This window comes from Zonotrichia leucophrys, chromosome 3, assembly GCF_028769735.1.
Source record: "Zonotrichia leucophrys gambelii isolate GWCS_2022_RI chromosome 3, RI_Zleu_2.0, whole genome shotgun sequence".
Lineage (NCBI taxonomy): Eukaryota > Metazoa > Chordata > Aves > Passeriformes > Passerellidae > Zonotrichia > Zonotrichia leucophrys.
This window is the reverse complement of record NC_088172.1, coordinates 13,821,182-13,834,204: the sequence shown is the minus strand read 5'-3', so window position 1 is coordinate 13,834,204 and position 13,023 is coordinate 13,821,182. Positions and strand designations below refer to the sequence as shown.

Sequence of the window (13,023 nt, the reverse complement as noted above, 5' to 3'; positions counted from 1 at the left end):
CAAGCATACCCCCCTACAGAGGCTATACCCAGCCATGGGTTTGTGGCTGATAATGTGTGACCATCCCTTTTCCTCCCTCCTCTCCCTTCTCTTGTGCTTGCTGGTCCATGGTACAGCATGACCCTTCCCTTGGCCATTTTCTTAAACATTCCACAATACATTTTACACAATGCCACAAGACCCTTCCAAAAGAGTGAGAAAATTCTCAGAAGTCTCCTGAAATATCCCCCAGTGCTCACAATTATAATGTTTTCCCTCCTTGCTTGTTACACTGACCCTCCTCAAGGCTGTCCCTGAGCAGCTCCCTTAATGGTCACCAATCAGTACCCAAAGAGCTCTCCTTTGGTCACTTTCATTTTCCTTTCCATCTATCAATTTCCTTTCTGCTTTTTTATTCCTTTTGTACTGAATAGTCCTTAGCTAAATAACAATGAATAAGATGCTTGCTTCCACCTACCCTTAAAAAAATTATTGTATGTGTAGGTCCGTATTGGCCTCCAGCACTCAAAGGAGAACAGGATGTTCCCTGTACTTTGGAAGCATTTTCAGTCACCCACACTGTGAGTAAAGGTACTTGCAGTGGGTGGGTGTCCTGTAGTGGCTCCTCTGAAAAAGGACAATACTGAAGGTTGGATTCATTCATAAGGGAGTGGATTCTTCACACAGCCTTGAGAACCGTGCAACACAAGATCCACACCCCACTAAGTATTTAGCATTTGAATCCATAAAGAGTGCTTTGCTCAATAGTTATTTCTGACCTTAAAATTCAGCTTTTTTAAGCTGCTTAGCTATAGCACTAGCAACACTGGTTTTCTGACTAGCTGGTCACTAAAGACCATTTAAAATTCAGTATTAAATTAAGTGCACTTTGTAGATCAGTTCTTTGGATTTCACACTGAAAATGTACTACTAAATGTTAGTGCAAAGGTTATAAGTTATAATAAAAGGTTGAGAGAATCCATTCAGGTATTAACATATATATAGTCTCTGTCTGGGGCTCTAGGATAAAGAAAGTTTTGTACCAGAAAACTAATTGGTAGTGAGAAACTGATCATGCTTACTTTGTGAATGTGACTTAGGTCAAAGAGCCACTGCTTCCTATAGGAAATCTCTCTGGACAGACAAGCCCATACTTTATGTATCTGAATTCATAAAATATTGGCATTTAATGTATCTACATATAAAAGCACACACTGAGCCACAGTGTCAGTATAACAGCCTATGAAGCATAAAAGCTGCAGCCACAGAGCTTATAGTTGTCAAAAAGATGATAAGCTCAGATCTAGCAGCTTTGCTGCAATATTCATTCAAAGAGGCCTGTGAGCTCACTCCTGGATAACTGACATTTGAAGGGATTTCATTTTGCATCCTAGTTTCAATTTGAATATAATCAACTTTGCAGGAAAAGAGGGTTTTTATTAACGTGTACTGCAAGAATAAGTTGTCAAACTAAAAGCAAGAGTTTTCAGAAAACTGAAAACTCTTATTTATTTATTTATTTTTTTAAACAAGTAACTGCGTTGCATACCTTTGGTACAAAAGAAAACAAATTTCAATTAATTATGCAGATTACCAAGAGACAACTCAGACTGCACCGGCATTTCTGTGCTCAGAGCTTCCCATTGCAGCATTCATTCCTTTGGTTTGTTCCTTTCAGTCCAGCTTCAGGACTCAGTTCCAGGATCTATCCCATTTTTATGACAAATATCTGTTAATAGGATGAACAGAAAGAGATGACTTTATTAAATCTTCCCTCATTTCATAATAACCTCATAGCAAAGAGTAGCAGCTTTGTAAGTTGTGCACATGTACACCATCTAGTGACTGCATAGGCCTTGAATTACTTGATCTTTCATAGGAAAATATTTTGTCCTTCACTTTGACATTTAATGTTTACTCTATATTGATTTTAATATCTAAGATTTCAAAAGTGGACATTTGAATCCTGAATGTGCATTTCAGGAGATTGTGGTCTTGGACACAAAGAGTATGCCTTCATTTAAGAGTGTGAATATAACTTTGAAACTGCATTTGATTCATAAATCTTATATATAGATACAATAATTTTTGAAAAATTTTGCCAAAATCCTCAGCAGTTTCTGGGCTCCTTAATGCTTCATCTTACCATTTTCCCTGTAAAAATATGAGATGAGAGCAGAGTTCTGGGATTACATGGGTGAATTTGCAGCTTTACTACAGCACCATGATTGTATTATAAAATGCTGTTTTCTAGTGAAATCAACACAGATCTTCTCTTCTCTTCTCTTCTCTTCTCTTCTCTTCTCTTCTCTTCTCTTCTCTTCTCTTCTCTTCTCTTCTCTTCTCTTCTCTTCTCTGGCATCAGAGAGAGCAGTGATGGTATAAGATAGCTAAATGAAATAAATAGTATTATTTTAAAATAATGTATGCATATGTTTGTGTGTTCTGAATTGTATTGAGCAGCTGCCAAAGTAAACCATGCAGACACCCTGAGCCACAAGGAAAAGTATAGAATCTTCAGAAAAATAAAAAACACAAACCAAAACCAGGATTTTCAGTAAATTACTGAGCAGTATACCTTATTCTGCAGTGAAAATAAAGTTTATATATTTATATATTTAATATACTGTAAATATGACTCCTGGTAAAAAAGCTAAATGAAATATTAGTACCATACCATGTGTGAGAGTGGAGAGAAGGCAGATATTGACCAGAAACAGAAGGAAAGAAAAATGCAGGATTTATTTTAAATAAATATTTTTGAAATAAGTTCCTGTAAGTCACAAATCTCAAGAACCAAACCAACCAACCAACCAACCAACCAAACAAATCCCCCAAAACCTCACAACAACAACAAAAGCAGCAACAACAACAAAGAAATTGAAGGATACTTCTCAAAATTCCTGCAGGAACTACTATAGCAGGCAAAAATTTTGCAACTACGGTGTAGGATGATGAAATGACAGGTCATAGACTCTGGTATTTTAGATCAGAAGAAGCAAACAACTTTAACTAAAGATGATTCTTTTGCATCTGTATGCTACCATTGAAAGTGCAGGCAGTGATACCAATTTTCCAAGAAAATTCCAGTGGACTTTACTGAATATCCAAGTTCAGCTGACATAATTAAAAGGACTCTTAATCAATGTTGAAGTGTCCCTGGCATCATGGATTTTACAATATTTAATGTCCACAGACATGCTTTTCAGACTATTTTCAGGATCTGAACAGGAATTTTCACACTATTTGGAACTCCCACAGCATTTCCAGATTTGATTCAAAGGTAGGTCTGAGATTTACTTCCCAGTCAGGAAAAGACAAATCTGAGAGCCTGTGAAAAACAACAGGAGAAGAAACAGCATCAAGATAGCTCAGACAAAGATAAGTATTAGGAGTGTTTCCTTGATCATGCTTTTTATATATGGTGGTATTTTTTACAAAAAATAAAGGCTTTTATGAGCTGTCTTGGCTTAACACTGAAGGCATTCATTTAAAACACAAGACAAAACCAGGCTTGGATTCAAATTCACTGTTTCCTTTGCCTATAAAAGCTATACTTTAGGAGTGTCAGGAGGGGAAGCAAACAGTCTGGCACCTTTTCATTGGGTTTCTTCTGCTCTCTCCACCAGACAGCTGCCTCACATTATGAGCTGAGGAGGAAAAAGCAATGTTTAGCCCCACACTGGCTAAATGAAGGTCTGAGGCTCATTGTTTTCTCTGTTGGAGTCTGCATCAGAGAAGGGACATAGCATTTAGTTTGGAAAATACAGGCACAGGGTGTAGGTAACTGGTACCTAGGTCTGGATTGGTCCCTTGATAAGAACTCAGAGAGCTGCATTACAGAATAAAAAATGAGATTTTTCCTTTATTTCTGGGAAGGAAAAGTTTGTCAGTACTTTTTGTTTGGCTTATTTTTTGTCTATCACCTAATTTTTATCTCGATGAACCTATTGAAGAGGCTGCATGGTAGGGGTTTGCAACCTTTTCTGGCAAAAGGATGGCTTGGGAGATATTGCTTTTCTTAGGAAAGAAATATAATACACATCAGTTCTATATAAAGCCAGAGGTCAGTTAATTGACAGTCCCATAAGCCAAGTTGCCATGGAAATCAGGTGATTTAGTAGTTCATAGAGAAAGGCTTAGTCACATATAACTGTGAAATCCTGAGTGAGGTGGTGAAAATGCAAACAGAGTGAAATCTAGACAAAAAGAGAAAAAAAATTTGTGGGGCACGATCTGCTTGTCTGGTAGTCAGAGAAAAAGAAATGCTGGTGAACTTTTTTAACATCTGGACAAATGCTGAAATAGTGAACATCCATCCATTTGATGGCTTCCATGGCAGGAAAATACAGTTTAAAAAGTGGGATGGCCTGCCTCTCCACTGGCCCAGGAGCAGTAAAGTCTGATGGTAGTTGCTTCCTTCCACCCCCTTGGTCTGTACCTGCCCTAACCAGAGAGGAAAATCCCTGCTTTCTTAAACAAAAGTGACCACTCATGCTCTGAAGCAGGCTTATATTCCTTTCTCTCTGGTAAATAAGTGGGAAACCTCCCAGGAAGGTCACACTATAGAGGTGGTTTGACCTGGCTGGGTGTCAGGCACCCACCAAAACTTCTCTATCACAGACCTCCATGAGTGGACAGGGGAGAGAAAATACAACAAAAAGTTTGTGAATTGAGATAATGTCTGGGAAAAATCACTCATTAAACACCAATATGGGCAAAACCAGACCCAGATTGGGGATATTAATTGAATTGATTACTAACAAAACCAGAGCAGGATAATGAGAAGTAAAATAAATCTTATAAACAAGTTTCCCCCACCCCTCCTTCCTTCCCAGGCTCTACCTCCTCCCCCCAGCAGTGCAGGGAGGGGGGTTCCAGTCAGTTTATCACAGTTGTTCCTGCTGCTGCTGCTCACGGAGAAGAGTCCTTGCCCTGCTCCCCCACGGGGTCCCTCCCCTGGGACAGAGTTCCTCCAAGCTGCCCCAGGTTGGGTCACTTCTCCATGGCATGGAGTCCTGCAAGAACAGGCTGCTGCAGTGGGAGTCCCCCGCAGGATCCCAAATCCTTCCAGGAACCCTGCTGCACCACGGGCTCCTCTCTCCATCCTGGAGCCCGCTGGCATTGGCTCTGTTGGACACGGGGGAAGCTTCTGGCACCTTCTCACAAAAATCACCCCTGTAGGGCTGTAGCTCCCCACCACCAAAACCTGACTGTGCAATCCCAATGCAACCATTAACATAACATAAAAGAAGGGAGCAAAAGGACTGAAAATCTGAGAAAAGGGAAAATAGAGCAGTTGCCTTAGCACTAAAGCCTAAAAAGGAGAGACAAACTGTTCTGAATGTCTTCATAAACTGAAAAAAAAGACAAAAAGAAAAGAGAAATAGAGTTTTTTTCAGGGAAAAGTTTGTAAAGGATTTTATAACCTTCCTGAATCTTTCACAAGTCACTCAGCACAATTCAAATTTTTGTGTGGAGACAGAGCAATTTTTACTTCATGGTATTACCAGAACTACTCAGAAGAAGCTGTCCCTGAATTCGTGGTGCTCTTTGTAACAGAAATTGGTATTTCACTCACCTCCCTGAGTACAGAATTTATTATTGTTTCCCTAGAACTCAAAATGGACTATCCAAGATGTGTACCCCTACATCCCTTCACAAGTCCTCTGCAATCAGAGATCATAGGTGAAAGAAAGAAGTGAAGTAGAAAAGCAAGGAAGTAAAATAGAATTTAAACCAGCTCCTTGCCTGACATGCCTATTATTTTGAGTTATAACCCAAAATGTAATTTCACTGTCTCCTCTGAAGGGAAATAATTTTTTTAATTTTGAAGTTTTGAAAGCAGGGAACAGCAAAGATGGCATGTCAGAGAAATTATTTCCTTAGCTTGAGCTTCCTTATCAAAGGAAGGGTTTAATTTTTACTTGTTTTCAATTTTTATTCCATTGCAGATGAAGTAATCTTGCTTTTTTAAAAATTTTTAATTTGTGACTCCTTCTTTTCTCCATCTTCCCAGAGTTTTTTACATCACTAACAGAAACTGAATTTGTTCAGCTATGATAGAATGGTACAATTCTCAGTTCTGGCACCATAATCTACCTTGATGTTTGTTTGTAGCAGTATGTGAGCAGGTGATAGAGTTTCTAAGAGCGGAGCTGCCTCGTTTTGTTCTTTCAAGACTGTTGGAAGCAGCTTTTTGGGTGGAAGCAGCAGAATTTGAATGAATCTGGCAAGCACTGTTACCCTCCTAACAGGAGGATTGCAATTAATTCCTGTTCCAAGCCTGGGAGTGACTTTGGAAAAGTGGAAATGACAGCTAGAAAATGTGTAACCATTAAAATACATGGCACTGCAAGGAACTACAGCTTTATTAAACTGTTAAACAATCACCAGCAGCATGGGGAGCAGTGGCCAGGACTTGTGGGGAGTGAGAGGCTCAATCCACTCACCCACACCACTCAGTAGGAGACACCACAGAATTACAGACAGCTCTGAGTTGGAAGAGACATTAAAGATCATCCAGTTCCAACCCCTGCCATGGGAGCAAACACCTCCCACTGGACCAGATCACTCAAAGCCCTTGATGAGTGGGGAGGCACTTGCCCACTTGAGCTGTGGGGAGGCACTTGCTGCCCATAAATACAGGCACACCCTGTGTGGAGTGTGGAGAAGAGCGGAGTGCAAGGTACCTGTCGATTTCCCCTTCCCAAGCCATTTGCACCTTGGAGTCTCCTGCTGGAGCAGGCATCAGACAGTAAAAGGGTGGTCTAATCACTCCATGCAGCTGGACACAGCTGTCCTGAGTACTCAAAGAAATGTCAATATCATCTCTTGTCATATCATATCATGTCAATGTCAAATCACATGGGGCAATAAGGTGCTAAGGAAATCATCGCTGTTGCATCCCATCTTCATTGTTCCCTGCTATCAAAACTTCAAACTGAAAAAAAAAAATTCCCTTCATAACAAGACAGAGGAATTACTGAGTACATCTTTCCATATCAGTTTTGGGATCTTTTCTATATAATCCTTAGTGTTTCTCCTCAGCTTTGTTTGAAAAATAAAGATTTTGTCTATTTGGGAGAAAACTCTGGCTGGACCATCACAGTACTGGAGAGCAGCACAGAAGCTTACTAATTCTAACTGTCTTGTAATAAATCTTTTTGCACTGCCTGTATTATTCTGACAGGCAAAAAAAAAATATGATAATGAAGAATAGGAACTGTTACATAAAGGGATAGGAAAGGAGATTTAAAAATCATCTTGCAGTAATGATTGCACTGAACTAACTTGCTCAAACAAATCTACTTCTTTAGCTTTGCAGTGATGAAAAAAAGAAAGGAAAAAAGGAAAATAACATCAGAAATGATGATGCATCAGGTTGATATCTTCTCTCAAAGAAGTGGGAAAACTTCAACTGCTTCAGGTGTTAGTAGCTTTATAAATAGACATTGAAATATTTTGTTAAATAGGAGGGGCAGTGACACAGACACACTTAAATGGCTTAAAAAACAGAAAGGGCTGGATATTATCAAGTCCAGCAATGCATTTGGATTTGCAAGAGTAGGTTATGGTTGGCTTATGGCTGAGCTATGTTAAATAAAAAATTCCACAATCTCTATTCAGTGAATCACAGAGGATCCATGTAGTATTGGGTAGTGCAAAAAGCCTATCAAAAAAGTATTTATACCAATGTAATAAAACTATCAAATTATATGAAAACAATAGTCAAAATTTAACCCAATTTGCATCATGAATGGACCTCAACCAAGACACTGCTAAAATTTTCAAAGGTGTGGTGGTTCTCAAATAAAAATGCTCTAAAATATTGCTTAGAATGCAGCTTACACTGCACATGAAGGACATAAACATTTCCCACTCAAACTGAAAAACTGGAATTCGATAATTCTGAAGCTCAATCTTACAATGAACAGTGGCAGCAAAACAAAGTAAGCACAAGTAAAACAAAGTTAAAAGGAAACCTACTGAAAGCCTCGCAGCAAGAGAGGCTGGTGTGACTCCAGTATCTGCAACTGGGCATAGCTGGATAAGAAGCTGGCGGATTTTTTAATCAGCAAGCAGAAAAGGATGTGTTTTAATTGTTCCTTTAACAGGCTGCAAGCATCCTTTAATGGAAGTAACCATAGCAAGGATTGCTAGAATTCAATTAGCCACACCAGGTGTATGTTGAAGATCTTCAAACCACAGAACACAACATGGTCCTTCAGAGTAACTGGCAAATTACCTGCTAATGAATGTTGTCAGGAAAACCCAGCTGGCAGGAATACCCTGCAAGTGCCAGCATTGCCAAGACTCGATCAGCAGGAGAGTAATGGCAGGTGTAAATGTTAAAATTGATGGAAGTTAATGAAGGACCCAGTGGCAATGGACCAGATTGCCTTTTCTCCCTGGTAACCTCAGGGAATTCAGTGTAATTTCCGAACAGTATTATCTGGCAGCCTTGCTAGAGAACCTGCAATGGACCTGAATGCTGTTGTTCCCTGGAAAAAACCTTGGTGATGGCAGTGATGAAGTCCCATGAATCTCCACCTGGGAGAGAATCACATCTATTAAATTTATGGCTGTAAATGAAGGAAGAGATGAGTTCTAAAATTAGAACAGAAAGTTGTTATCTTATGAAAACTCACAGTGTGTGACTTCTAATACTCTCTTACTTAGAGGAGAGAAGAATGATGGAAAGCCAGCAGCATAAGTAAATAGAGAAGTCCTGGAAATTGTGTGATACCATATTTACACTTACTTTTTTCATACTAGTTTTAGTGGAATTTATTGTTCTAAAATTTAAGATTCTATGGTTTTAGACCGAGAAAAAGACCTCAGATCACTTATACTGGGGAGAGTGATATTTACATGGGGAGATAGTCATAGGACAAGGGGGAATGGTTTAAACTAAAAGAGAAGAGATTTAGACTAGTGGCTAGGAAGAAATTTAATATGAGCACAGTGAGGCACTGGAATGGGTTGCCCAGAGAAGGTGCGGATGCCTCATCCATGGAAGTGTTCAAGGCCAGGTTGGATGGGACCCTGAGCAACCTGGTCAAGGGCTGAAATCCCTGCCCATGGCAAGCAGTAAGGGGTGGGGAGTGGAATCGATGGGGAGGATCTTTATAGCCCCTTCCAAGCCAAGATATTCTAAGATAAATATTTTTTTGTAAAAAATCTTTTTCAGTTTGTGAGACAAAATCTTAGATATGTCCATACAGATGGTACTCATACAAACAGGTATAAAATGTCCTGTTCTTTAAGCTACTCACAAGACTCCTTAAAGACCTAAATAATTGCAGTTTCTGGAGATTAGCAGTTGGTATGCTTACCTACAGGTAAAAGGAAAGATGTGATTTTAAGAGAAACAATTAAATATATAAAATGTGTTTAATACATAAAATGTGCTCATTTCCTCTATATTCTTATTTTTCATGCTGTGAAAGATTGAAAGTTTTGAGCCATATCTGATGACAAGAGTTATCAGAATGGTTTCTCTTCTGCAGAGACTTTGCTATTCTCAGTAGCAAGCACAGAAAAAGAAATTGTTGAGGTATCAAAACTACAAAACCCTCAAAATATTTTTTCATGGGTAACAGTGGAGTTCATGCTGTCTTATTTCACTGAATTCTGCACTTTATGGAAAAATTTTGGAAATATTCTGAAATCCTTTTTGAGAGGATATCAACCCTTCTGTATGGAAAGGAAATTGCTATAAGCTTCAGAGTTCTGGATATTGAAATGACCCAGGTTATCATATGAAGGTGCTCTTTAACCATTAATCTTTTCTGTAAGGCACAGACTGGAATTTCTTAAATGGCTTTTTCAGCTCATTGAATTCGTCAGCAGAAGCCAATAGACTTCAATGAGGACAAAGAGAGAACTGCCGCTGAGTGCTTTTAAAAATTCAGCTTCTACTCTTGTTTGAAGTAAATAAGTGTTGATTAATCTTAAACTTAACAGATTGGTGAACTGCAGGCAGTTTTATTAAAGACCAGATAACCCATTTCATTTCTGTGTAGAAAAGCCAGTGTGAAGTGAAAATTTTTCAACTGAAACTGAGGCCAAGTATGTCATACTTGTTTGTTGTTCAATTGAGAATACAGAGAGCAATGGTTTTAACTCAAAAGAAAAGAAAGAATAAAAGGGTGACAAATGGGTAGTAATACAGAGATTTAAGACTTGTGGAGCTTTTTCATCCTACTGGTGTTCAGCCACACTTAGAATACTTGAGAAAGATGACTGAAGTGACTTTCTTTTCTGGATAATGGACTGATTAAATAATGTTGCAAAGACCACTGAAGAATGCAAAGATATTTGACTGCACAATGAAGACGCAAATGTGTTCTGTCTGAAATAGCTGCGAGCCAGATCTTTGCAAATATTTACAAGTGACATTCAACAGTTGGAAAAATTTTGCAAGGATGGCGTGAAACTGCATGGGATGGGTGTTTTGACTTTTTCTGGATGACAGGTGCCCACTGAAACTGCTCTGTCACTCCCCTTGTCAGCTGGACAGGGGAGAGAAAAATGTAACAAATAACTTGTGCCTAGAAATAAGGCAGAGATCACTCAGCAATTACCATCATGGGCAAAACAGACTCTGCTCGGGGAAATTAATTTATTACCAATCAAATCAGAGTAGGATAATGAGAAGTAAATAAAAATTTCAAAACTGTCTCCCCTTTGCTCCATCCTGCTTTCAGGCTTTATTCCTTGTTCTCTCTACCTCCTCCCCCTCAGTGGAACAGTGGGATGGGGAATGAGGGCTGTAGTCAGATCATCATCTGTTGTGTCTCCTGCTCCTTCCTTCTCAGAGGGAGGGAAGACTCCTCACACTCTTTCCTTGCTCTAGCATGGGGTCTCTCCCATGGCAAATCATCCTCCATTAACTTATCCAACGTGGGTCATTTCCACAGGCTTCAGTTCTTCTTGAACTGCTCCAGTGTGGGTCCCTTCCACGGGGTGCAGTCCTTCAGGAATGGGCTGCTCCAGCTTGGGTCCCCCACAGGATGACAAATCCTGTGAGCAAACCTGCTCCAGTGTGGGCTCCCCTATCCAGATGTGTGCAGAGCCTGCTCCAGTGTGGGCTTCTCACGAGGTTACAGCCTCCTTTGGCCACCCAGCTGCCTCCCTGTGGGCTCCTCTAAAGGCTGCAGGTGGATCTCTGCACTCCCATGGACCTCCATGGCAGCAGAGGAACAGCTGCCTCACCATGGTCTTCCCCATGGGCTGCAGAGGAATCTCTGCTCTGGTGCCTGGAGCATCTCCCACCTCCACCCACCACTGCTGCTGCACGGACCGGGCTGTCTGCAGGACTGTTCTTCTCACATATTCTTACTCCTCATTTTTCTGGCTGCAATTTATTTCTGCACAATAACTTTTTTCCTCTTTTTAAATCTGTTATTCCAAAGGCACTACCAGTGTTGCTGATAGGCTTTTCCATGGCCAGCAGTGGGTCCATCCTGGAGCTGGCTGGTGTTTGCTCTGTCAAATATGGAGGAGGCCTCCAGCAGCTTCTCAGAGAAGTCACCCTGGTTGCCACACTCTACCAAAACCTTGCCATGCAAACCCTGTACTCTGGGTCAAAATGGGAAGCCAAAATAATCAAGATAAAAAATTAGAATATACTTGTAAACAACAGCAACCAGTACAACTCAATTTTCAGAAGCATCAAATGAGTTTAAGAATGTGAAGAATTTTTCTCCTGTTCTGAAGAAAAGGAAAAAATCCTAACCCAATTCCACATTTTAGACCTTCAAGTTAGAGATATCATCAATGTTAAGGCTTTTATTCTGCAAATAAAATCCTTTTCCAAACCTACTGATGACCACTGCAGATTGTAAACTTGAATTTCTCTTCAATAAAAAATGCTGGTATTTCTGCAGGGCACAAAAAGGAGATTAGGAAACGATGAGACCTTATTTTTGATATTTTCCATCAAAAGAGAACAAGACTTTCATAAAACAGAACAGTTCATGCTGTCATTTTAAGCTCAATAATATTTGTGCCATCTTCCTAGAGTTTATTTGAAAATATTTCTTTTCTAGCAGTTTCATCATTAATTTGTATCTTTGTTTCTGCCATGTTTCCAGAAATATGGAATTCAGGTGGCTGTTGGAGGCTGTATCTCTGCTGGTGCATCTGAAACAACACAACACTCAGGACATCTGGTCCTGCCAGATCAGAGGTTGAACCATCCTGTGCTTTCTGAGCCAGGGGCCAGAGGAAATGTCAGTGCCTTGTGAAAATAAATCATCATGAGCAAATGCAAATTCAAGTAGTTTAAACTTTATTATTACATTTTTTTTTTTTAGTGAAAATATCAAAGCTGGAGGAATGCCAATCATAAAAGCAGGTCTGAAAGAAATTTCCTGACCAACAATACTATTGAAACACTGTATGACTGAAAAATTTGAGGCTATCAGATTGTTTTCCACAAATTGTCATTTGAATATTTGTTACAGGGCTGCAACAGCTTAGTCAGCTTTGTTTTCAGGTCATGAATGGTTCCCTGTGCTGCTTTGCAGTCACAATACATGTTCTTTGGTTTATATGGAGATTTAGTTCTGCTCATTGAAGCTTTTAAGAGAAAATGTAGTGGCATTTGAATGGGTCTTATTTTAACTAAAATTTCTGGGTGTATTCCAAACTACAAATTTTCCCAATTTAAGTCAGCAGTGCCCCAGTAGATGCATGATAAAAACTCAGCTGTGTTACTCCACTATATCTAGATTTACTCTAGTAATTACATTGGCCCAATTTATTTTTTATTAAACTCAAATGGAAAGGAAATAATTAGATCTGATAGCTATCATAGAGGAGTATGCTGAGTGTGAAGTAATTAAACTGCAATTGTAGTAAATTATGTTTTTCAATAAAATTGTAAGAAATTTGCTAAAAGATTAGCTAAAATGTTTAGGGTATTTGAAGTCCATTCAGCTTTTTGATTCTGCAGGTAGATCAGAGGAATTTATAGTCTGTGAAAGTATGCTTTGGTACTGCACTATCTCATGCTATCAATACCAAATTGTTTCC

General features: G+C 39.4%; 1 long non-coding RNA gene across 1 annotated transcript; it reads right to left on the bottom strand.

The window, feature by feature from the left end:
• Positions 1–1,396: 1,396 nt before the first annotated feature.
• LOC135446329 (uncharacterized) lies at positions 1,397–8,059 on the bottom strand. Its single transcript, XR_010439742.1, has 3 exons — positions 7,969–8,059; positions 2,126–2,369; positions 1,397–1,708 (listed from the first exon to the last, which is right to left on the bottom strand). It is a non-coding gene; the product is annotated as an uncharacterized LOC135446329 (long non-coding RNA).
• Between the last annotated feature and the right edge of the window lie 4,964 nt (positions 8,060–13,023).